Source organism: Amphiura filiformis, chromosome 11, assembly GCF_039555335.1.
Source record: "Amphiura filiformis chromosome 11, Afil_fr2py, whole genome shotgun sequence".
Taxonomy (NCBI): domain Eukaryota; kingdom Metazoa; phylum Echinodermata; class Ophiuroidea; order Amphilepidida; family Amphiuridae; genus Amphiura; species Amphiura filiformis.
Window position 1 is genome coordinate 16,311,027 of NC_092638.1, and position 26,533 is coordinate 16,337,559.

Sequence of the window (26,533 nt, forward strand, 5' to 3'; positions counted from 1 at the left end):
ACTGTTTCATAGATGGACAAGTACATTGTAGCTCGTCGCCGGTTATTTCCTGGTGATACGAAGCATCAGCATGGTATGGAGAAGTCAGCTCTTCTGTTTACAAACAAACTCATGAACTAATAGCTCTGTTTACAAACGTGATGACAACCTGAGCATATTTAGTATACTTGATGGTGAGTGTGCGGAGTATTAAATTGGTATAGTAATTTCACTGAGTCGCTTTCTCGAACTCACTGTTTTCGTAGGGTCACGCCACGGACACTGCCACTGCACTGATGCAGAAAGCTTATAATTATTGCGAGCGAGCACACTGATCAGTGCACATGTGCATGATGTCCCGCATGATGTGTCTCTAGTCCACAATAATTATCCATCTCATGATCTATTATAATTATCAGGGGCGGAGAGGGGGAGCGCACCTGGCGCGAGCCCCCTCTATTTTTTGCAGAGCGGCGCCTGACTTCATGTATTTTTACAGAGCGGCGCCGAGCCGCGGCGGCAGTGGCGGTTGCTCGGCGCCCCCTCTATTGAAAATTCCTGGATCCGCCCCTGATTATAAACTGTCACTGTAAACTGTGTAACCCTGACCATGCTGACCTTGGCCATGGTAATTGCCGTAATTGTAATTTCACTAAACTTTTAACCCTTCGTAACTCATTACCGTTCGACGCGTTCACGTTCGTAAAGTTACGAATACCCAATACTATATGTAACTTAAGGGTACTGTTCGTAAGTAAGTTTAGTGAAATGGAACTTACGACTCGTCACAAGTTACGAATAATTTTGAGACTTACAAAAGCTTTGTAAAGCTTAGTCAAGTTAGTGAAATGGACACCTTGATCAAACTGTAACCCTGGGGCTGGGCGCTGGGGCACTTAACACAAATGACCATACAAGTATGTTCCCCGGAAAGACCCCCTATTTTGGATTTTGCAGGTCTGAAAGACCCCTATAAGTGACCAAACTAGAGCTTCAAAAGACCCTTGATTTTGGTAATTTCAGCTCTAGAAGGTTTTGTCAGGCAATTTTCAGCCAGAAAGCAAAGAAAGACCCTTGATTTTGACTGTTCGCAGCTCCAAAAGTCCCCATTTTGCTTGTTTGAAGCTCCAAAAGACCCCCTTTTACCGGGGCAGCTCCCAAAGACCCACCACTTCAAAATTCCAGGGGAACATACCCACCAAATTTTGTTGATGTGCCCCCCCGGCCGTAACCCTGCCTATCCCCTACTACCCCTAATAACTAGTGACGTACTTGACGCTTTAATGTTTTTTGTAATTGTAGTAGGCCTACAGCTTTTAAATGCATGTATGTAAACACGGCAATAATTTGAGCCAACTCATCCGATTTAAATTTGAATAAACATTACTGGAGTTTTCACAGACATCACTCTCTCGAGGAAGTCAAATGGACTATTATGCCTCGCCGACTTCGGGCGGGGGGGGGGGGGCTTTTTTGAATGCCGAGCCCTGACCATGTCTCGGCCCCATACAACATGGAATTTCCCCAATCGCTGTCCATGGACTTCCACAATGTGATTGTCTTGGTGCCTAGCAGGAAGTTGCAGAGTTGCCTGGCTGTCCTGCCTACTGCCAATATGAACTTTTTATTTATCATCAGGATGATGGATTATCTCAGAATAATTAATTATCTCAGAATAACTGATTATCTCAGAATAATTGATTATCTCACTCAGATTCTCAGGATAATTGATTATCTCAATTTATATTGCAAATAGGGACATTGACAGGACTTGAGATAATTGTTGAGATAATTTGAGAAAATACATTATCTCAAGATGTCTGGAGATGATAAATTATCTTGATAGTAAATTATAAATTATCTTGAGATCATTATCGTGAGATAATCAATTATCTTCAGATGATCAATTACCCTGAGATAATAAATTACCTTGAGACAATTATCTCAAGATAAATATATGGAATTATCTCAAGATAAATATCTCCATAATCTTTTTGTCCAGAGATAAATCCCGGGAAGATAAATATCTTGAGATAATAAATAATCTTGTCATGATAATAAATTATCTCGAAAAAATACATTATCTCAAGATGTTATTTATCTGGAGATCATAAATTATCTTGATTAGTAAATTATCTTGATAATCTCTAGATGATTAATTTACCCTGAGATAATCAATTATCCCAAGATAATTAATCATTCTGAGATAATCCATTAACCTGAGACAATTATCTTTAGATAAATGGAAATAATGAATTACTGTAGGCCCTATCTCAAGATAAATATCTCCATTAAAAACCTCTCTCTATATATCTTTTTGTCCAGAGATAAATATCTCATGATGATAAATTATCTTGAGATAATTGATAAGTCACTCGAAAAAATACATTATCTCTAAATCTTTTTTATCTGGAGATCAATATGTTGAGATAATCTTGAGATAAATTATCTTGAAATAATAAGTTATAAGATGACTCATCTCAAAGTAATTTATTATTTCAAGACTCTAATTTGTTATCTTTTATAGATAAGTGTCTCAAGAAATTATCTTGAGATAAGTTTTATTAATAAATCTCAAGATAACAAATTATCTCAAGAGAATACATCATCTCAAAACCTTTTTCTGGAACTAATAAATTATATAAAATCATCTCAAGATAAATATATGGTGATGATAAATAGCTTTATGATACATTATCTCAATATATATTTTTGAAGTTAAATATATATGGAGATAATAGTAATAATGTCAAGATGATAATGTATTATCTCAACTTAATTGATCATCCAGAGGCTATTTAAAGCAAGTACATGTAAAAAGCTTTTCTTTTTAATTTTTTATGTCATGTAAAATTATTGTTATTATTGTCTTCTGTTTTTTACAGGAAGCATGCATGATGGTTTGGAAAATGGACCTTGTGATGGCTATACCATGGACATAGGAAACCATTGATTTTTGAATCAACAGCGGGAACTATTCTTGGTGGTTATTCAATGGAGCTCAATGGATTTTTCAACCGCAAACTTCTCACATAGCACTATAACATGATAAATCGTTTGGATTTAAGTACCAGCATTCAGCAGTTGGGGAAAAAAATCAGCATAGTTGAATGAAATACTTAATTGTTAGTAGTTAATGGCATTATGTCAAAGTCTGGCTAACGTTGCGACTAATGAGACATTGCACTGTTTCACTGTTTGATGAACTCCAATAATAAACTAAAGGTTAGATCTGCACAATAATTATTTGTGAACAAAAATATTTATGGAAATGATTGTGCTCCTGGAGAACAAAACTATGGTAAAGAGCTCCAGAATTACTCCAATAATTACATAAACAACTGAATAATGCACCAACTGCCTGCCAAGATTATAATACAGGACATTGATATGATACAGGGTCTTTGAAAGAGCTGTGCAGTCAGAAAATTTAATATATAATGGCACAACAAAAATGATCAGAATAGAGTATGATGTTGCGTGGTATTAAGGGGGTACTACACCCCTCGATAAATTTGTGTCTATTTTTGCATTTTTCTCACAAACTAATAACACAGTGATAACAAAAGTTTTTAGGGCAAGGAATCCAATTACTACACTGGAATTTCAGTGACCCAAGACAAGCGGTTTGTTATTTATGATAAGAAATAAGGTACCACTAGGATGTACCTCGTTTCCTATCATATACTAAACCGCTTGTCTTGAGTCACTGAAATTTCAGTGTAGTAATTGGATTCCTTGCCCTAATAATATACATAACTTTTGTTACCAGTGTGTTATTATTTTTTGAGAAAAAAAAAAAAAATAGTCACAAATTTACCACATGGGTGTAGTACCCCCTTATTCAAAGCATCTGCCAATTTTTTTTTTTTTTTTTTTTTTAATTTTGAAAATGAACCCATATGGTCTGGATAACAATTTGAAAATTGCACCTCAATAGGTGTATAGTGTATAGTTTCTTGCATTCACAGTTCCGATTATTACAACATATGGGTCAAAAATATTTTTGCAAGCTATAAAAATTTCCATTCTGAAATTAAAGAGGAAACCCAGCCAGAGCAGTTCTTCTGGGATAAACCAAACCTGCCTGGTTATCAAATTAGTTAGTGACAATTTACAAGTGACTTAACTAATGCATATTTATACTATGCCAGGGTCATTTGTTTGGCAATATTTTCTTAACATGATCAAAGACATTTCACTCCCTGGAGGTTTGATTCACCCCGGAATAACTACTCTGGCGGGGCTTCCTCTTTAAGGTGGTACGTACTACACCCCCTGATAAATTTTGTGACTAATTTTGCATTTTTCTCACAAAATAACTACACACTGGTAATAAAAGTTATGTATATTATAGAGGCAAGGAATCCAATTACTTCACTGCAATTTCAGTGATTCAAGACAGGTGGTTCATTATATAAATGGGGTACATTCTAGCGGTACCTCTTTTCTTATCATAACGTACCACTTGTCTTGAGTCACTGAAATTCCAGTATAGTATCTGGATTCCTTGCCCCTATATACATAACTTTTGTTACCAGTGTATTATTATTTATAGTCACAAATTTATCAAGGGGTGTAGTACCACCTGCAAAAATAAAAACCTAGTAAAAATTTCCAGCTATGCAGTAATGGTGATGGTGCTCTTGGAGCATATGATCACAGTGAATCCATGTTGCAACCATGTAGCATCATAGGGCACGGGGCACATGCCCCCCCAATTGATTGCAAAGTTTAGAAAATCCAATTGGAAAATTGCCGGAAAATGGATTGTGCCCCCTCAATCAGCAGCCCTCGAATTAACCCACGGCACCCACAGCATTTTGCCGTGGGTGCCCATCCCCACTGCCATAATGCCCTCAAAATATGTCCTTTACCCAAGGCAGTCACTTGCTGTGCCCTCTAATGAAGTTGCCGTCGGTGCCCCGGCCCAGCCCCTTCATAATAAAATCATATATCTATGTTTGTGTGTGTTTTCTTCACTTTTGAGAAATTGCCTTGGCGCCCTTCTCAAATTTAATTTTCAACAGTTGCCATGATGATGCCCTCTTGAAATATTACAAACTGCCGTGCTGCCTTGCCTTTTGAGTGAAAATCTAAGGCAATTAACAACTTGCCCTAAAAAGTTGCTGTGCCCCTTCAGATCCTTAATTCGAGGCCTGTCAATCAGACACAGATGCTTTAATTACCCCCCCCAATATGATGACCTATGCTATGCCACTGATTACTTCTATTTGATCATTGATGGTGCGTAACATTTAACCTTGGTCCTTTTGGCTCAAACACATAAAACTGGAATGAAAGCCCCAAGTAGGTCAAATTATGCATCTCTTGACTGGAATTTTCAAATTTCGCAAGGTTGTCAACCAACCATACTTCCATACAGCAATAATCCGCAAAGAAAAAATGGCAAACCATCTTCTCTGCAACTGAACTATGCGGAGTCTGATACCATTGTTTATATGATATTTACCCATCTTACATGTATTTCTATTCCTACTCAAATGCAACACTGAAATAAATTCAAGCAAAGCAAATGATTATGCTTTTAATTTATTATTATTTTCATTTTTATACAGTATACAAAGTCATGATTGTTAACATCATCTGCCAGTGGTTGTGTTAAAAGTTACCAAATTTGCCTTCAATAATGTAAAGTAAATCTTCAGATACCAATTTAAGAGGTTTAATAAAATGTTATTTTTATATAGCATGGTTCTACTAAGTCTTGAGATTGTAGTCATTCTTCTCTAATCTTTAATGTTCATTTGCATTTTTCCCCATTTTTTGGTAATAGCTTGTGTTCATAATTCAAAATCTTCATTTCATGAAGAACTAGCTCAGTTTGCTGATCGCAAGGCCATATATTGCCACATGACTGAGTTAGCTGGGAGTGTTTCAAAATACTTGCATTTCCTGACAATAATGATATAAAATAATTGGATGGTTTGAACCCAATCGCACATTTATTGGTCGAGCTATGAGTTTTAAAATATTGGGACGAGACAAAGTCAAGTCCAATATTTTTTAACTCAAAGCGAGACCAATAAATTTTGTATTGGGTGAAAAAATCTTCCAATTTTATCATTATGTTTTCAGAATCTTTTTGGTCAAAAACATGACTTTTGGTAAAAATGTGATTTTTGGTAAAAATGTGGTTTTTGGTCAAAATGTGATTTTTGGTCAAAAATGAGTTTTGGTCAAAAAATTGTGAAAAACCATTTTTTGGGGAAAAGTGAGCCTATCCAACACAGTCCGAGTTTTGAGTCCAAGTGTTGATTATATTGGACTCTTTAACTCTGTACAAAGTATAGGAAGGAAGATTCTGAGAACATAATAGAAATAAATTGAGTGTATGGGCGCATGGGGTTAGTTGCACCTTTGAGTCAAAAGAGTTCAGTGTGGGGCACTAATTGGGGATGGAGGACTACTTAGGTTAAATCATGATATGACTGCTCTTGTGTTTTTAACCAAGAACAAATTTGTTTACTTCCCAGGGGGGTCACTCCCATTGTGGCATGTACACCATCTGCGATAATAAAAATGCGTAAAAAGGGTAGTTTTTCGTGGGTAGGCACGATACGTGTGTATCGTGTTTAAGGTGTTAAAAACATGAAAAAAGGGTAGCAAAATTGCAATTGCTAATACGTGGAAATGAAATTTAGGGTATGAAATTTGATGCAAGGAACAAAATCCCTGTATATGTTTAGGGTATCGTTTTAGACAAGGGTTAAATCCTTGTTTAGGGTGCATTTCAAAAGTTGATTATCACGGGAGGTGTACAAGCCACAATGGGAGTGACCCCCTGCAGGTTTATTTAACCAGTCGGTCCGGGCAGACGCAAGCTCGGGCCCTGATAAGGCCATGCTCAAACAAAAGGCTCAACCCAAAGCCTAAAAGCTTACAAGAATGATGTTCTCAGCTGTCTATCCAATCTATCACTACAAGATTCCTATTTTGGCCATCTGCAGACTGGTACACACAAAGTACCTACACAGTACCAATTATGCCACTGCACAGGATCCACCAGCAGTGGTACTGCACTGGTTCTAAACTGGTACTCACCTGGTACTGCACAGTACCAGCCAGATATATGTACCTCCGACTACCTCAGCGATGGTGTACCTGTGCAGGCAGCCCAATATGAATCATAGTGTAACTGAGCTTCATAATATTAATCCTAAAACACTTGTTGTCACAGTCCACTGCTTAGATTTAATTTCTAAATTGGAATGTAAAATCTAAAAGTTACTTGTCGATTGCTTGTTGCCACAAATGGCACTGTAGTACACCAGTACACAGACTCGCAGAGGAATGTTTATTGCAACTTTTCGATCTCAAATATGGTTCCTGACTACCAGTTGCCTGAGTTATCAGTTTCCAGGGCTTGGTCAATCTTTTGCCTTACCACACACACCAACCTATAAATTTAAAAGAAATAGAATAAAATATTGTTTCACATCGAACAAGTTTTTACTGCAAATTGAAAATGATATGTAGGATACAGTGATATTCTGGGAGACAAATTACTGCTGGTGGCAAACATTGGCAAAATGGTGCAAGTGATTATGAAAATGCCACTGTTAGCGACGACATTTCAAATTCATTTCAAAGCAGTTTGAGGTACCGGTACTCACGCTTTCTTACATGTAGCTCCAACTTCCACTGACATTCTCCGCACAAAGGTGTGAGGTGTACACCACAGCCACAAGAGGGCACACAGAAAAAATAAATTATCAAAAAATTCACAACTATTTTCCTCACATGAAGTTAAATTAAAGAAATCTTTTTTTTTTTACATCAGTGTAAATTTTGAGCACATTTGAAGGTGTAAGGTGACCAAAACTGTGACTGAAACTATAGTCTCTTCCCGGAGACTGGCTTAATCACAAATGAATGAGCAAGGGTTTGCTGTAATAAATACAATGTACATTTGCCTACCAAATCACAGTTACTTGGCATGGGCCAATTACATATTTAGCATTTTAAATCAAAAAATGATGATTTAAAATTGTATTTAAATATAATGCAGGTTTTTCACAACATCCTTAACCCTGCAGTCACATGGCTGCTCACTACAAAAGGGTTGTAATGTTAGCAATACAGCAGGTTTTTTTGGGTTGGATTATTTAATGAGTTTGTGTCCCTATGTGTAGTAAACTAAAAATCAGTGGCTAAAATACAATGTACATGGCAAATTCCTGAATTTTGCTGAAACTGCAGCCCATTCATGGTGGATGATCATGGAATTGTCTACATTAGGGACTGTTCACAAACACTTGTTGGGGGGAGGGGCTGATGCAAAAAGGGGGCTCTTAGTTTTGACCCTTCTAGGGGGTGAGGGGCTCTGAAAAAATTGACCACAAATTTTCCCGGGAAAATTGAGTATATGGGGTTGACCCATAATTTTCATGTGAAAAAGGGGGCCCTGAAATTTTTGAGATCTGAAAAAGGGGGCCCAAAAAATTTTCACGATGAAATTTTTTTGCATCAGGGCCCCCAACAAGTGTTTGTGAACGGTTCCTTAATCGATTTTACTGTATGATTATGATACATGTGTATATACGAGGGGGTATCCAAAAGTTTGTGACATCACCCAGAAGTGAAAGAGCTATATTGATGAAATTTTGTCAGTGTAATCACTGGTCCTTATGTACATTATGGTTCAAAAATGGTCTCATAAATGTATGTTTACTTTCTTTCCAGGTGGCGCTAGATGGGCAGTAGGCGCATTACCTTTTCATGATAAGATCCTCCACTTTCTTGAGTTTCTTCACTGTGGCCGCGCCATCCATAAGTGATGGACGTCCACTTCTTGGCTAATCTGTGAGGGACATTTGGCCAGTTTGGAAATTCCTTTTTCAAAAAGCAACAGTGCAATATGATGGGCAATCATCACCGTAGATAGCTTTCATTTCATCATAGATTTTATGAGCATTGTAGGCCTAACCCTTCAAATGCAGGAACCTTAATCACGCTACGTTCCTCAATTTTCACCATCTTGCAGGTTATGCGCCTAGCTACTGCCCACCTAGTGCCATCTGGATAGAAAGTAAACTTATACTTATGAGACCATTTCTGAACCATAATGTACATAAGGACCAGTGATTACACTGACATAATTTCATGAAAATAGCTCTTTCACTTCTGGGTGATGTCAATGTACATGTCATCATAGACTTACTTGCAAACTCATTTTGTGTGGCATGGTGGTGCAGGGCTCTAGCCTTCTCCTGTCTTTTTCTCCTGATGACATGAAGAAAGAAATGCAAATTTAGATATCAAAATTTGAGGAAAATTGAGGTACATAATACATTAGATGCATGCATAAACTCCTCTAGTTGATTAATTTCACAAAAGTGAGGTTGAGCTTTACCCAAGGAAAATCTAGTACTTGGACGTAAAAAACAAGCAAATACAAACAGACAGTACAAGTACCCACACAGATTTGGTGCCCTCATTTGTATTTACGAACTACACTGTATTGGTAAGCACCGGAAAAATCTATGATTTTTGAGAGCAAATTTTGCGCATCAATTTCACAAAATTCCTGATTTGTGTGATTTATCCATAATATTACCAAAATGTGCATTTTTCCCAAAAGTTCAAATTTGCATTTTTAAAATTAAATTACGCGGCGCAGAGTTGAATTCGTTAAAATTAAGTCCTATGAGCAGTGGCGTACTGTGGCCGCCCCTACCCCGGGGGGCTGAAGAAAATTCAATTTTGCCGCCCCTTCCTCAGCAGCCCGAAAAGGTTGCCCCAATTTTTTTACAGTCGTTTGAAAAAGTGAAGAACAAAAAAAAAAAAAAGGATTTCTAGGCGCTAGTGCCCTAAAATTAACACATTTTGATATATAGTACAATTTTTTCAAATTTTCCGCCCTTTTTCTTTACTAATTCTTTTTGCCGCCCTTCTTCTTCCGCTGCCCTTCGATTTGGCCACCCCTGCTTTGACTCCGGGGGCTGGCGCCCCTAAAGCCCCCCCAAAATATGCGCATGATGAGGGCGGTCGACTGCATATCCGTCAGTACACACTTTTCAATACGGAATAAATGCTAACCTCATCGTGACATCATCCAAGCAGCAAAGTTCATTTCCCATGGAAAAAGCATGTATTGACGGATATGCAGTTTACCATTCTGCTATGGTCTATTTTCTATACCGGTACTTTTTTCTGCATGAATTGTATTACAGATCACCATGGGTTCTTTCAATTTTGTGAAAACTTATGGTTTTTTTTGGAAAATGAATACTTTAAAAATGGGTATCTTGGAAAAATCTTAAAATTCGTGGCCAAACCTTAAATTTGTGATTATACCCAAAATATGTGAATGTTAGTGTTTCACATACATTGTACATATCTTTTGAGATTGATTTTTTTTAACTTCAATTACCAAGAATGAAGATGTAAATTCATGATGAATTAATACATACCCTTTTCTTTCTTCCTTTGTGTGCTGCTTTGCTTGTAGCTCGATCTTCCCCGTCAAAAACAACTATGGGCGTAACATTTTGCCTAACCAACACATCTACTGCTTAGCAGAAATCATTGACATACCGTACCTGTAAGAACCATAATTGCATAAAAGTGACATAAAAATTGGTTGATATACAACTTGTCCCTATCCCAACCCACCCCTTGACCAGTAGCGTATCTGTGGCAGGGGTCACTCTGCACCCCCCCCCCCCATGGCTTTGACCACGAAGGAAAACCTGAAAATTATGCTAAATCAGCCAATATTTTACACCTCTGCCTGAGAAAATCTACCCTGTGACCGGGTAAATCTACCGCACACCAGGATTTTGCCCGCTCTGACAAGTGACCCCAATACACGGTACACCACTGCCCTTGACAACATAGTCTACCCATCCCTTGACAATATATATAGTCAACTACCTTAGCTTTATTCCCTCCAGCAAGCAAGGGACAGGTTGGTCACTGGTCAGTGACGAGTTGCCTTCAAAAAATGTGGTGCAGGTTGACGCAAGGACAGGTTGGCATAGGAACGGCTTGTCATGTCTATCTTGTCATGTATTCTTAAAAATTTACTTCATTAGGAATGTGACCAGGTAACATTAAAACCAATCAACGGTACAGGATGTAGGTAACCTAGGCAAACCTTAGTTAACACATTTACTAGTCAGCGAATTCGCCGCGACCGGGGCCCCAACACAATGCATATTTACATAGAAATTTGAATTTTTTTCGAGAATAGGTGGGTGAAGGAAACCTACATAAATATGTTTTCTATACTTCACTTGACCCATATATATGATTTTTATGGTGATAATCAAGTCGCACATGGAATTTTAGAGGATTTTGATAGCAGTTCCATTAAAAAAAGCTGCCATCGCCATGAGACTAAGATCTAGAAACACCCCGAAATGCCGTTTTGGGGAATTTTGCTAGCTGAATCTTTTTGATGAAAGTCAATCTTTGACAAGATGTAACTTTGCTACGGAAAGTGCTATGAAAAAAAGGTTTTCAGTTTTGGCTTAGTTTACTCAAGGGCTTTAATTTGATATATAAAACGATGCAATTTGATGGCAAATTTGAATTCACCTAGCATACCTACAGGATGCTTTTTTGGTCACACAGCTATAAAAAGACAATTTTCATGGTTTAGAATAGGAGATTAATGAAAAATAAGCCCTTAATCCTTTCCTTCATCACCGAATACAAGTCACACACTTAAAATAATTTCTTAATATATGAATAGTATTGTAAATAATTGTGGTTCTTGAGAAATATGTCAATTATGAAGATTTTGCGTTTCAACTCTTTTCACATCATAATTTAATACAGAACCACAAGATCTACAAAATTGTAACTGGATTCAGCACCACACCCGATTTAAAATGATCATAACAAATTTCACTACATGTAGATGGTATACCATCTACATTACATAGTATTTAATAAGCTTAAGCTTAACTTACTTTCGTGGATCAATTCCAGGTTGTGCAGCAGTGTATAGATCCATAAATTGATGCGTCAATGCCTGTACTTCACCACCCAAATCCGCGGCAGAAACCCTGGCAGAAACTTTATTTTCTATATTCTTGAATTTTGGGAGTAAAGATTTAATTCCCATTGTCACGATTCGATTGTAACCGTGTGTTGAAGCTGGTCAACTCCGGGATTGTTTATTTACGATCAGCTGATTGAAGATCACAGGCTGTTTTTAACGGCTGACATCGCTAATTGTTCAAAATGCGCATGCGCTAGACATGCGCATAAAACAAATCGTGTTCCCGTGGTGTTGCCGTCGGGATTGCCCTGGAATTGCCAGAGAAGTATGTCCCACCCCCCCTGGGGGGTGGGACGTTGAGGTTTCGATACTAGATTTGGGATTTTGAGGTTGCAAATGGCGCGAAACTTTGTGTTAAAACCAATGGTGACATATCCGCTAAGATCGATTACGTTGCCCAATTTCCGTCATCAATATCATTTAAACTACCGAACGCACCTCCACAAGTTTTGGAATATAGCTAGAAAACGTTATTTTAAGCAACTTTTTTCGGCTCACCTCAGAGGTGGAGCGAAGAAATTTTGAGATAAAAGCATTTGAAATTTGAGATTTCGCGGGGTTTTGGGGATTTTTAGTTTAAAATTTGCCGTTGCATTAATCTCTTCAACAGACTCAAAAGCAGTCGATTGTGTGGGAAGAGGTTATAGTAGCGTACTGGATGTACTGTTTCATAGATGGACAAGTACATTGTAGCTCGTCGCCGGTTATTTCCTGGTGATACGAAGCATCAGCATGGTATGGAGAAGTCAGCTCTTCTGTTTACAAACAAACTCATGAACTAATAGCTCTGTTTACAAACGTGATGACAACCTGAGCATATTTAGTATACTTGATGGTGAGTGTGCGGAGTATTAAATTGGTATAGTAATTTCACTGAGTCGCTTTCTCGAACTCACTGTTTTCGTAGGGTCACGCCACGGACACTGCCACTGCACTGATGCAGAAAGCTTATAATTATTGCGAGCGAGCACACTGATCAGTGCACATGTGCATGATGTCCCGCATGATGTGTCTCTAGTCCACAATAATTATCCATCTCATGATCTATTATAATTATCAGGGGCGGAGAGGGGGAGCGCACCTGGCGCGAGCCCCCTCTATTTTTGCAGAGCGGCGCCTGACTTCATGTATTTTTACAGAGCGGCGCCGAGCCGCGGCGGCAGTGGCGGTTGCTCGGCGCCCCCTCTATTGAAAATTCCTGGATCCGCCCCTGATTATAAACTGTCACTGTAAACTGTGTAACCCTGACCATGCTGACCTTGGCCATGGTAATTGCCGTAATTGTAATTTCACTAAACTTTTAACCCTTCGTAACTCATTACCGTTCGACGCGTTCACGTTCGTAAAGTTACGAATACCCAATACTAGATGTAACTTAAGGGTACTGTTCGTAAGTAAGTTTAGTGAAATGGAACTTACGACTCGTCACAAGTTACGAATAATTTTGAGACTTACAAAAGCTTTGTAAAGCTTAGTCAAGTTAGTGAAATGGACACCTTGATCAAACTGTAACCCTGGGGCTGGGCGCTGGGGGCACTTAACACAAATGACCATACAAGTATGTTCCCCCGGAAAGACCCCCTATTTTGGATTTTGCAGGTCTGAAAGACCCCCTATAAGTGACCAAACTAGAGCTTCAAAAGACCCTTGATTTTGGTAATTTCAGCTCTAGAAGGTTTTGTCAGGCAATTTTCAGCCAGAAAGCAAAGAAAGACCCTTGATTTTGACTGTTCGCAGCTCCAAAAGTCCCCATTTTGCTTGTTTGAAGCTCCAAAAGGCCCCCTTTTACCGGGGCAGCGCCCAAAGACCCACCACTTCAAAATTCCAGGGGAACATACCCACCAAATTTTGTTGATGTGCCCCCCGGCCGTAACCCTGCCTATCCCTACTACCCCTAATAACTAGTGACGTACTTGACGCTTTAATGTTTTTTGTAATTGTAGTAGGCCTACAGCTTTTAAATGCATGTATGTAAACACGGCAATAATTTGAGCCAACTCATCCGATTTAAATTTGAATAAACATTACTGGAGTTTTCACAGACATCACTCTCTCGAGGAAGTCAAATGGACTATTATGCCTCGCCGACTTCGGGCAGGGGAGCTTTTTGAATGCCGAGCCCTGACCCCGTCTCGGCCCCATACAACATGGAATTTCCCCAATCGCTGTCCATGGACTTCCACCATGTGATTGTCTTGGTGCCTAGCAGGAAGTTGCAGAGTTGCCTGGCTGTCCTGCCTACTGCCAATATGAACTTTTATTTATCATCAGGATGATGGATTATCTCAGAATAATTAATTATCTCAGAATAACTGATTATCTCAGAATAATTGATTATCTCACTCAGATTCTCAGGATAATTGATTATCTCAATTTATATTGCAAATAGGGACATTGACAGGACTTGAGATAATTGTTGAGATAATTTGAGAAAATACATTATCTCAAGATGTCTGGAGATGATAAATTATCTTGATAGTAAATTATAAATTATCTTGAGATCATTATCGTGAGATAATCAATTATCTTCAGATGATCAATTACCCTGAGATAATAAATTACCTTGAGACAATTATCTCAAGATAAATATATGGAATTATCTCAAGATAAATATCTCCATAATCTTTTTGTCCAGAGATAAATCCCGGGAAGATAAATATCTTGAGATAATAAATAATCTTGTCATGATAATAAATTATCTCGAAAAATACATTATCTCAAGATGTTATTTATCTGGAGATCATAAATTATCTTGATTAGTAAATTATCTTGATAATCTCTAGATGATTAATTTACCTGAGATAATCAATTATCCCAAGATAATTAATCATTCTGAGATAATCCATTAACCTGAGACAATTATCTTTAGATAAATGGAAATAATGAATTACTGTAGGCCCTATCTCAAGATAAATATCTCCATTAAAAACCTCTCTCTATATATCTTTTGTCCAGAGATAAATATCTCATGATGATAAATTATCTTGAGATAATTGATAAGTCACTCGAAAAAATACATTATCTCTAAATCTTTTTTATCTGGAGATCAATATGTTGAGATAATCTTGAGATAAATTATCTTGAAATAATAAGTTATAAGATGACTCATCTCAAAGTAATTTATTATTTCAAGACTCTAATTTGTTATCTTTTATAGATAAGTGTCTCAAGAAATTATCTTGAGATAAGTTTTATTAATAAATCTCAAGATAACAAATTATCTCAAGAGAATACATCATCTCAAAACCTTTTTCTGGAACTAATAAATTATATAAAATCATCTCAAGATAAATATATGGTGATGATAAATAGCTCTTATGATACATTATCTCAATATATATTTTTGAAGTTAAATATATATGGAGATAATAGTAATAATGTCAAGATGATAATGTATTATCTCAACTTAATTGATCATCCAGAGGCTATTTAAAGCAAGTACATGTAAAAAGCTTTTCTTTTTAATTTTTTATGTCATGTAAAATTATTGTTATTATTGTCTTCTGTTTTTTACAGGAAGCATGCATGATGGTTTGGAAAATGGACCTTGTGATGGCTATACCATGGACATAGGAAACCATTGATTTTGAATCAACAGCGGAACTATTCTTGGTGGTTATTCAATGGAGCTCAATGGATTTTTCAACCGCAAACTTCTCACATAGCACTATAACATGATAAATCGTTTGGATTTAAGTACCAGCAATCAGAAGATAAGGAAAAAAATCAGCATAGTTGAATGAAATACTTAATTGTTAGTAGTTAATGGCATTATGTCAAAGTCTGGCTAACGTTGCGACTAATGAGACATTGCACTGTTTCACTGTTTGATGAACTCCAATAATAAACTAAAGGTTAGATCTGCACAATAATTATTTGTGAACAAAAATATTTATGGAAATGATTGTGCTCCTGGAGAACAAAACTATGGTAAAGAGCTCCAGAATTACTCCAATAATTACATAAACAACTGAATAATGCACCAACTGCCTGCCAAGATTATAATACAGGACATTGATATGATACAGGGTCTTTGAAAGAGCTGTGCAGTCAGAAAATTTAATATATAATGGCACAACAAAAATGATCAGAATAGAGTATGATGTTGCGTGGTATTAAGGGTACTACACCCCTCGATAAATTTGTGTCTATTTTTGCATTTTCTCACAAACTAATAACACAGTGATAACAAAAGTTTTTAGGGCAAGGAATCCAATTACTACACTGGAATTTCAGTGACCCAAGACAAGCGGTTTGTTATTTATGATAAGAAATAAGGTACCACTAGGATGTACCTCGTTTCCTATCATATACTAAACCGCTTGTCTTGAGTCACTGAAACTTCAGTGTAGTAATTGATTCCTTGCCCCAATAATATACATAACTTTTGTTACCAGTGTGTTATTATTTTTTGAGAAAAATGCAAAAAAATAGTCACAAATTACCACATGGGTGTAGTACCCCTTATTCAAAGCATCTGCCAATTTTTTTTTTTTTTTTTAAATTTTGAAAATGAACCCATATGGTCTGGATAACAATTTGAAAATTGCACCTCAATAGGTGTATAGTGTATAGTTTCTTGCATTCACAGTTCCGATTATTACAACATATGGGTCAAAAATATTTTTGCAAGCTATAAAAATTTCCATTCTGAAATTAAAGAGGAAACCCAGCCAGAGCAGTTCTTCTGGGATAAACCAAACCTGCCTGGTTATCAAATTAGTTAGTGACAATTTACAAGTGACTTAACTAATGCATATTTATACTATGCCAGGGTCATTTGTTTGGCAATATTTTCTTAACATGATCAAAGACATTTCACTCCCTGGAGGTTTGATTCACCCCGGAAGAACTACTCTGGCGGGGCTTCCTCTTTAAGGTGGTACGTACTACACCCCCTGATAAATTTTGTGACTAATTTTGCATTTTTCTCACAAAATAACTACACACTGGTAATAAAAGTTATGTATATTATAGAGGCAAGGAATCCAATTACTTCACTGCAATTTCAGTGATTCAAGACAGGTGGTTCATTATATAAATGGGGTACATTCTAGCGGTACCTCTTTTCTTATCATAACGTACCACTTGTCTTGAGTCACTGAAATTCAGTATAGTATCTGGATTCCTTTTCCCCTATATACATAACTTTTGTTACCAGTGTATTATTATTTATAGTCACAAATTTATCAAGGGGTGTAGTACCACCTGCAAAAATAAAAACCTAGTAAAATTTCCAGCTATGCAGTAATGGTGATGGTGCTCTTGGAGCATATGATCACAGTGAATCCATGTTGCAACCATGTAGCATCATAGGGCACGGGGCACATGCCCCCCAATTGATTGCAAAGTTTAGAAAATCCAATTGGAAAATTGCCGGAAAATGGATTGTGCCCCCTCAATCAGCAGCCCTCGAATTAACCCACGGCACCCACAGCATTTTGCCGTGGGTGCCCATCCCCACTGCCATAATGCCCTCAAAATATGTCCTTTACCCAAGGCAGTCACTTGCTGTGCCCTCTAATGAAGTTGCCGTCGGTGCCCCGGCCCAGCCCCTTCATAATAAAATCATATATCTATGTTTGTGTGTGTTTTCTTCACTTTTGAGAAATTGCCTTGGCGCCCTTCTCAAATTTAATTTTCAACAGTTGCCATGATGATGCCCTCTTGAAATATTACAAACTGCCGTGCTGCCTTGCCTTTTGAGTGAAAATCTAAGGCAATTAACAACTTGCCCTAAAAAGTTGCTGTGCCCCTTCAGATCCTTAATTCGAGGCCTGTCAATCAGACACAGATGCTTTAATTACCCCCCCAATATGATGACCTATGCTATGCCACTGATTACTTCTATTTGATCATTGATGGTGCGTAACATTTAACCTTGGTCCTTTTTGGCTCAAACACATAAAACTGGAATGAAAGCCCCAAGTAGGTCAAATTATGCATCTCTTGACTGGAATTTTCAAATTTCGCAAGGTTGTCAACCAACCATACTTCCATACAGCAATAATCCGCAAAGAAAAAAATGGCAAACCATCTTCTCTGCAACTGAACTATGCGGAGTCTGATACCATTGTTTATATGATATTTACCCATCTTACATGTATTTCTATTCCTACTCAAATGCAACACTGAAATAAATTCAAGCAAAGCAAATGATTATGCTTTTAATTTATTATTATTTTCATTTTATACAGTATACAAAGTCATGATTGTTAACATCATCTGCCAGTGGTTGTGTTAAAAGTTACCAAATTTGCCTTCAATAATGTAAAGTAAATCTTCAGATACCATGTAAAGAGGTTTAATAAAATGTTATTTTTATATAGCATGGTTCTACTAAGTCTTGAGATTGTAGTCATTCTTCTCTAATCTTTAATGTTCATTTGCATTTTTTCCCCATTTTTTTGGTAATAGCTTGTGTTCATAATTCAAAATCTTCATTTCATGAAGAACTAGCTCAGTTTGCTGATCGCAAGGCCATATATTGCCACATGACTGAGTTAGCTGGGAGTGTTTCAAAATACTTGCATTTCCCTGACAATAATGATATAAAATATGGTTTGAACCCAATACGCACATTTATTGGTCGAGCTATGAGTTTTAAAATATTGGACGAGACAAAGTCAAGTCCAATATTTTTTAACTCAAAGCGAGACCAATAAATTTTGTATTGGGTGAAAAAACATCCAATTTTATCATTATGTTTTCAGAATCTTTTTGGTCAAAACATGACTTTTGGTAAAAATGTGATTTTTGGTAAAAAATGTGGTTTTTGGTCAAAATGTGATTTTTGGTCAAAAATGAGTTTTGGTCAAAAATTGTGGAAAACAATTTTTTGGGGAAAAGTGAGCCTATCCAACACAGTCCAAGTTTTGAGTCCAAGTGTTGATTATATTGGACTCTTTAACTCTGTACAAAGTATAGGAAGGAAGATTCTGAGAACATAATAGAAATAAATTGAGTGTATGGGCGCATGGGGTTAGTTGCACCTTTGAGTCAAAAGAGTTCAGTGTGGGGCACTAATTGGGGGATGGAGGACTACTTAGGTTAAATCATGATATGACTGCTCTTGTGTTTTTTAACCAAGAACAAATTTGTTTACTTCCCAGGGGGGTCACTCCCATTGTGGCATGTACACCATCTGCGATAATAAAAATGCGTAAAAGGGTAGTTTTTCGTGGGTAGGCACGATACGTGTGTATCGTGTTTAAGGTGTTAAAAACATGAAAAAAGGGTAGCAAAATTGCAATTGCTAATACGTGGAAATGAAATTTAGGGTATGAAATTTGATGCAAGGAACAAAATCCCTGTATATGTTTAGGGTATCGTTTTAGACAAGGGTTAAATCCTTGTTTAGGGTGCATTTCAAAAGTTGATTATCACGGGAGGTGTACAGGCCACAATGGGAGTGACCCCCTGCAGGTTTATTTAACCAGTCGGTCCGGGCAGACGCAAGCTCGGGCCCTGATAAGGCCATGCTCAAACAAAAGGCTCAACCCAAAGCCTAAAAGCTTACAAGAATGATGTTCTCAGCTGTCTATCCAATCTATCACTACAAGATTCCTATTTTGGCCATCTGCAGACTGGTACACACAAAGTACCTACACAGTACCAATTATGCCACTGCACAGGATCCACCAGCAGTGGTACTGCACTGGTTCTAAACTGGTACTCACCTGGTACTGCACAGTACCAGCCAGATATATGTACCTCCGACTACCTCAGCGATGGTGTACCTGTGCAGGCAGCCCAATATGAATCATAGTGTAACTGAGCTTCATAATATTAATCCTAAAACACTTGTTGTCACAGTCCACTGCTTAGATTTAATTTCTAAATTGGAATGTAAAATCTAAAAGTTACTTGTCGATTGCTTGTTGCCACAAATGGCACTGTAGTACACCAGTACACAGACTCGCAGAGGAATGTTTATTGCAACTTTTCGATCTCAAATATGGTTCCTGACTACCAGTTGCCTGAGTTATCAGTTTCCAGGGCTTGGTCAATCTTTTGCCTTACCACACACACCAACCTATAAATTTAAAAAGAAATAGAATAAAATATTGTTTCACATCGAACAAGTTTTTACTGCAAATTGAAAATGATATGTAGGATACAGTGATATTCTGGGAGACAAATTACTGCTGGTGGCAAACATTGGCAAAATGGTGCAAGTGATTATGAAAATGCCACTGTTAGCGACGACATTTCAAATTCATTTCAAAGCAGTTTGAGGTACCGGTACTCACGCTTTCTTACATGTAGCTCCAACTTCCACTGACATTCTCCGCACAAAGGTGTGAGGTGTACACCACAGCCACAAGAGGGCACACAGAAAAATAAATTATCAAAAAAAATTCACAACTATTTTCCTCACATGAAGTTAAATTAAAGAAATCTTTTTTTTTTTTTACATCAGTGTAAATTTTGAGCACATTTGAAGGTGTAAGGTGACCAAAACTGTGACTGAAACTATAGTCTCTTCCCGGAGACTGGCTTAATCACAAATGAATGAGCAAGGGTTTGCTGTAATAAATACAATGTACATTTGCCTACCAAATCACAGTTACTTGGCATGGGCCAATTACATATTTAGCATTTTAAATCAAAAAATGATGATTTAAAATTGTATTTAAATATAATGCAGGTTTTTCACAACATCCTTAACCCTGCAGTAACATGGCTGCTCACTACAAAAGGGTTGTAATGTTAGCAATACAGCAGGTTTTTTTGGGTTGGATTATTTAAGGGCTGGGGTATGAACGTTTGGACAGTATTTATTTTGGGACATTAGAGCACAGCAGACATATCGAATTGCATTCTGAATACGAAGAATGTCATTCTGATATCAAATAATTTAGATTTTTTGTTATTTGCAATTTAATACACATTTTATGGCAAATCATTAAAAATTGATATTTTTGATATTTAGCAGTACTTGAAGTAAACTTTATAAATCTGATGATTTATACTTAAAGTGTATGTAGGTGGGATGAAAAGCCGACGATCAATTGAAAATTTTGACCTTTCGTATTGAAGATATGGATTTTTTTTCCCAAAACACCAACAAAAATTAGGTCTTTTGGGAAAAAATCCATATCTTCAATATGAAAGGTCAAAATTTTCAATTGACGTCGGCTTTTTCCCTCCTGCTACATACACTTTAAAATATATCAATAGATTTATATAATTTACTTCGAGGACTGTTATATATCAAAAATTTGAAAAATATCAAATTTTTATAATTTGTCATAAAATTTGTATTATATTGTGATTTTCAAAAATGAAAATTATTTGATATCAGAAAGACATGCTTCGTATTCAGAATGCAATTCGATAGGTCTGAGGTGCTCTCATGTCCCACAAAAAATACTGTCGAAACGCAATACTACGCTCATTTTAGATCCCTTAATGAGTTTGTGTCCCTATGTGTAGTAAACTAAAAATCAGTGGCTAAAATACAATGTACATGGCAAATTCCTGAATTTTGCTGAAACTGCAGCCCATTCATGGTGGATGATCATGGAATTGTCTACATTAGGGACTGTTCACAAACACTTGTTGGGGGGAGGGGCTGATGCAAAAAGGGGGCTCTTAGTTTTGACCCTTCTAGGGGGTGAGGGGCTCTGAAAAAATTGACCACAAATTTTCCCTGGAAAATTGAGTATATGGGGTTGACCCATAATTTTCATGTGAAAAAGGGGCCCTGAAATTTTGAGATCTGAAAAGGGGGGACCGTAAAATTTTCACGATGAAATTTTTTTTGCATCAGGGCCCCCAACAAGTGTTTGTGAACGGTTCCTTAATCGATTTTACTGTATGATTATGATACATGTGTATATACGAGGGGGTATCCAAAAGTTTGTGACATCACCCAGAAGTGAAAGAGCTATATTGATGAAATTTTGTCAGTGTAATCACTGGTCCTTATGTACATTATGGTTCAAAAATGGTCTCATAAATGTATGTTTACTTTCTTTCCAGGTGGCGCTAGATGGGCAGTAGGCGCATTACCTTTTCATGATAAGATCCTCCACTTTCTTGAGTTTCTTCACTGTGGCCGCGCCATCCATAAGTGATGGACGTCCACTTCTTGGCTAATCTGTGAGGGACATTTGGCCAGTTTGGAAATTCCTTTTTCAAAAAGCAACAGTGCAATATGATGGGCAATCATCACCGTAGATAGCTTTCATTTCATCATAGATTTTATGAGCATTGTAGGCCTAACCCTTCAAATGCAGGAACCTTAATCACGCTACGTTCCTCAATTTTCACCATCTTGCAGGTTATGCGCCTAGCTACTGCCCACCTAGTGCCATCTGGATAGAAAGTAAACTTATACTTATGAGACCATTTCTGAACCATAATGTACATAAGGACCAGTGATTACACTGACATAATTTCATGAAAATAGCTCTTTCACTTCTGGGTGATGTCAATGTACATGTCATCATAGACTTACTTGCAAACTCATTTTGTGTGGCATGGTGGTGCAGGGCTCTAGCCTTCTCCTGTCTTTTTCTCCTGATGACATGAAGAAAGAAATGCAAATTTAGATATCAAAATTTGAGGAAAATTGAGGTACATAATACATTAGATGCATGCATAAACTCCTCTAGTTGATTAATTTCACAAAAGTGAGGTTGAGCTTTACCCAAGGAAAATCTAGTACTTGGACGTAAAAAACAAGCAAATACAAACAGACAGTACAAGTACCCACACAGATTTGGTGCCCTCATTTGTATTTACGAACTACACTGTATTGGTAAGCACCGGAAAAATCTATGATTTTTGAGAGCAAATTTGCGCATCAATTTCACAAAATTCCTGATTTGTGTGATTTATCCATAATATTACCAAAATGTGCATTTTTCCCAAAAAGTTCAAATTTGCATTTTTTAAAATTAAATTACGCGGCGCAGAGTTGAATTCGTTAAAATTAAGTCCTATGAGCAGTGGCGTACTGTGGCCGCCCCTACCCCGGGGGGCTGAAGAAAATTCAATTTTGCCGCCCCTTCCTCAGCAGCCCGAAAAGGTTGCCCCAATTTTTTTACGGTCGTTTGAAAAAGTGAAGAACAAAAAAAAAAAAAAAGGATTTCTAGGCGCTAGTGCCCTAAAATTAACACATTTTGATATATAGTACAATTTTTTTCAAATTTTCCGCCCCTTTTTCTTTACTAATTCTTTTTGCCGCCCCTTCTTCTTCCGCTGCCCCTTCGATTTGGCCACCCCCTGCTTTGACTCCGGGGGGCTGGCGCCCCCAAAGCCCCCCCAAAATATGCGCATGATGAGGGCGGTCGACTGCATATCCGTCAGTACACACTTTTCAATACGGAATAAATGCTAACCTCATCGTGACATCATCCAAGCAGCAAAGTTCATTTCCCATGGAAAAAGCATGTATTGACGGATATGCAGTTTACCATTCTGCTATGGTCTATTTTCTATACCGGTACTTTTTTCTGCATGAATTGTATTACAGATCACCATGGGTTCTTTCAATTTTGTGAAAACTTATGGGTTTTTTTGGAAAATGAATACTTTAAAAATGGGTATCTTGGAAAAATCTTAAAATTCGTGGCCAAACCTTAAATTCGCGATTATACCCAAAATATGTGAATGTTAGTGTTTCACATACATTGTACATATCTTTTGAGATTGATTTTTTTTAACTTCAATTACCAAGAATGAAGATGTAAATTCATGATGAATTAATACATACCCTTTTCTTTCTTCCTTTGTGTGCTGCTTTGCTTGTAGCTCGATCTTCCCCGTCAAAAACAACTATGGGCGTAACATTTTGCCTAACCAACACATCTACTGCTTAGCAGAAATCATTGACATACCGTACCTGTAAGAACCATAATTGCATAAAAGTGACATAAAAATTGGTTGATATACAACTTGTCCCTATCCCAACCCACCCCTTGACCAGTAGCGTATCTGTGGCAGGGGTCCCTCTGCACCCCCCCCCCCCCATGGCTTTGACCACGAAGGAAAACCTGAAAAATTATGCTAAATCAGCCAATATTTTACACCTCTGCCTGAGAAAATCTACCCTGTGACCGGGTAAATCTACCGCACACCAGGATTTTGCCCGCTCTGACAAGTGACCCCAATACACGGTACACCACTGCCCTTGACAACATAGTCTACCCATCCCTTGACAATATATATAGTCAACTACCTTAGCTTTATTCCCTCCAGCAAGCAAGGGACAGGTTGGTCACTGGTCAGTGACGAGTTGCCTTCAAAAAATGTGGTGCAGGTTGACGCAAGGACAGGTTGGCATAGGAACGGCTTGTCATGTCTATCTTGTCATGTATTCTTAAAAATTTACTTCATTAGGAATGTGACCAGGTAACATTAAAACCAATCAACGGTACAGGATGTAGGTAACCTAGGCAAACCTTAGTTAACACATTTACTAGTCAGCGAATTCGCCGCGACCGGGGCCCCAACACAATGCATATTTACATAGAAATTTGAATTTTTTTCGAGAATAGGTGGGTGAAGGAAACCTACATAAATATGTTTTCTATACTTCACTTGACCCATATATATGATTTTTTATGGTGATAATCAAGTCGCACATGGAATTTTAGAGGATTTTGATAGCAGTTCCATTAAAAAAAGCTGCCATCGCCATGAGACTAAGATCTAGAAACACCCCGAAATGCCGTTTTGGGAATTTTGCTAGCTGAATCTTTTTGATGAAAGTCAATCTTTGACAAGATGTAACTTTGCTACGGAAAGTGCTATGAAAAAAAGGTTTTCAGTTTTGGCTTAGTTTACTCAAGGGCTTTAATTTGATATATAAAACGATGCAATTTGATGGCAAATTTGAATTCACCTAGCATACCTACAGGATGCTTTTTTGGTCACACAGCTATAAAAAGACAATTTTCATGGTTTAGAATAGGAGATTAATGAAAAATAAGCCCTTAATCCTTTCCTTCATCACCGAATACAAGTCACACACTTAAAATAATTTCTTAATATATGAATAGTATTGTAAATAATTGTGGTTCTTGAGAAATATGTCAATTATGAAGATTTTGCGTTTCAACTCTTTTCACATCATAATTTAATACAGAACCACAAGATCTACAAAATTGTAACTGGATTCAGCACCACACCCGATTTAAAATGATCATAACAAATTTCACTACATGTAGATGGTATACCATCTACATTACATAGTATTTAATAAATAAGCTTAAGCTTAACTTACTTTCGTGGATCAATTCCAGGTTGTGCAGCAGTGTATAGATCCATAAATTGATGCGTCAATGCCTGTACTTCACCACCCAAATCCGCGGCAGAAACCCTGGCAGAAACTTTATTTTCTATATTCTTGAATTTTGGGAGTAAAGATTTAATTCCCATTGTCACGATTCGATTGTAACCGTGTGTTGAAGCTGGTCAACTCCGGGATTGTTTATTTACGATCAGCTGATTGAAGATCACAGGCTGTTTTTAACGGCTGACATCGCTAATTGTTCAAAATGCGCATGCGCTAGACATGCGCATAAAACAAATCGTGTTCCCGTGGTGTTGCCGTCGGGATTGCCCTGGAATTGCCAGAGAAGTATGTCCCACCCCCCCCTGACAGGAGGTGATGTTCTGTATTCAACGCCATCACTTTTGAGCGCACTATACAACAACTCAAAAAGTACGGTACATATACACCAAAACAGATGGCAACATATCCGATCCCCGTCTCCGATCATTTTGCCTTTTGATATGTCCATGTGAGTTCTGCAGTGTGATGTTCTGTAGTCAATGCCATATCACACGCAACAACTCAAAAAGTACGGTCCCAGCAAACACAAAAACGTTTTTAAAATGTTTTAAATTTGTTATATTTTGGGTTTTGGTTGAGGTAAAAACGTTTTAATAACATTAAAATGTCGGGTTATATAAAGGTTATGAAAACGTTTTGTATGAAAACACACTACAACAATATTTTTAAAATGTTTTTGAAATGTCATTGTAAACTATTTTTGCAAACATTTTTGGCCAAATATTTTGTCAACACCTATGTTATGTTATGTTAAAATATTTGCACCCAGCAAACACAGAAATGTTCTTAAAATGTTTTTTACAAAACGTTTTAATAACATTTAAATGTCGCGTTATATAAAGGTCGTGAAAACATTTTAAAAACGTTATTGTAAATATTTTGGGCAAACATTTTTTGCAAAATATTTTTTCAACCCCAAAATAACATACTGTTTAGAATGATTTGTACAAATTTTTCAAAAATGTTTTGGAATGTTATTAAAACGTTTTTATACCCTTTATATAACCCGACATTTAAATGTTTTCTGTTTGCTGTGCAGTAAATTACCAACAAACGTTATTTAATGTTATGAAAACGTTTTATACCATTAATGTACCCTTTATATAACCCGACATTTAAATGTTTTCTGACAACCTTTTATAACCTTTTGCGAATGATGTCGAAAACGTTTTGTGTTTGCTGGGGTAGAACTTATGGTAGATGGCAACATC

The 26,533-nt window shown here is 37.2% G+C and overlaps 1 protein-coding gene and 2 long non-coding RNA genes across 3 annotated transcripts in view; all 3 read right to left on the reverse strand.

Annotated features, from left to right (window-relative positions):
• LOC140164433 (squalene monooxygenase-like) overlaps nt 1–26,533 on the reverse strand; it is a 49,110-nt gene that overhangs the window by 17,165 nt on the left and 5,412 nt on the right. The window lies entirely within an intron of this gene.
• On the reverse strand, nt 7,114–12,207 carry LOC140164430 (uncharacterized). Its single transcript, XR_011860525.1, has 4 exons — nt 11,922–12,207; nt 10,416–10,544; nt 9,164–9,225; nt 7,114–7,400 (listed from the first exon to the last, which is right to left on the reverse strand). It is a non-coding gene; the product is annotated as an uncharacterized lncRNA (long non-coding RNA).
• On the reverse strand, nt 19,763–25,536 carry LOC140164431 (uncharacterized). The gene is made up of 4 exons (XR_011860526.1): nt 25,251–25,536; nt 23,739–23,867; nt 22,479–22,540; nt 19,763–20,048 (listed from the first exon to the last, which is right to left on the reverse strand). It is a non-coding gene; the product is annotated as an uncharacterized lncRNA (long non-coding RNA).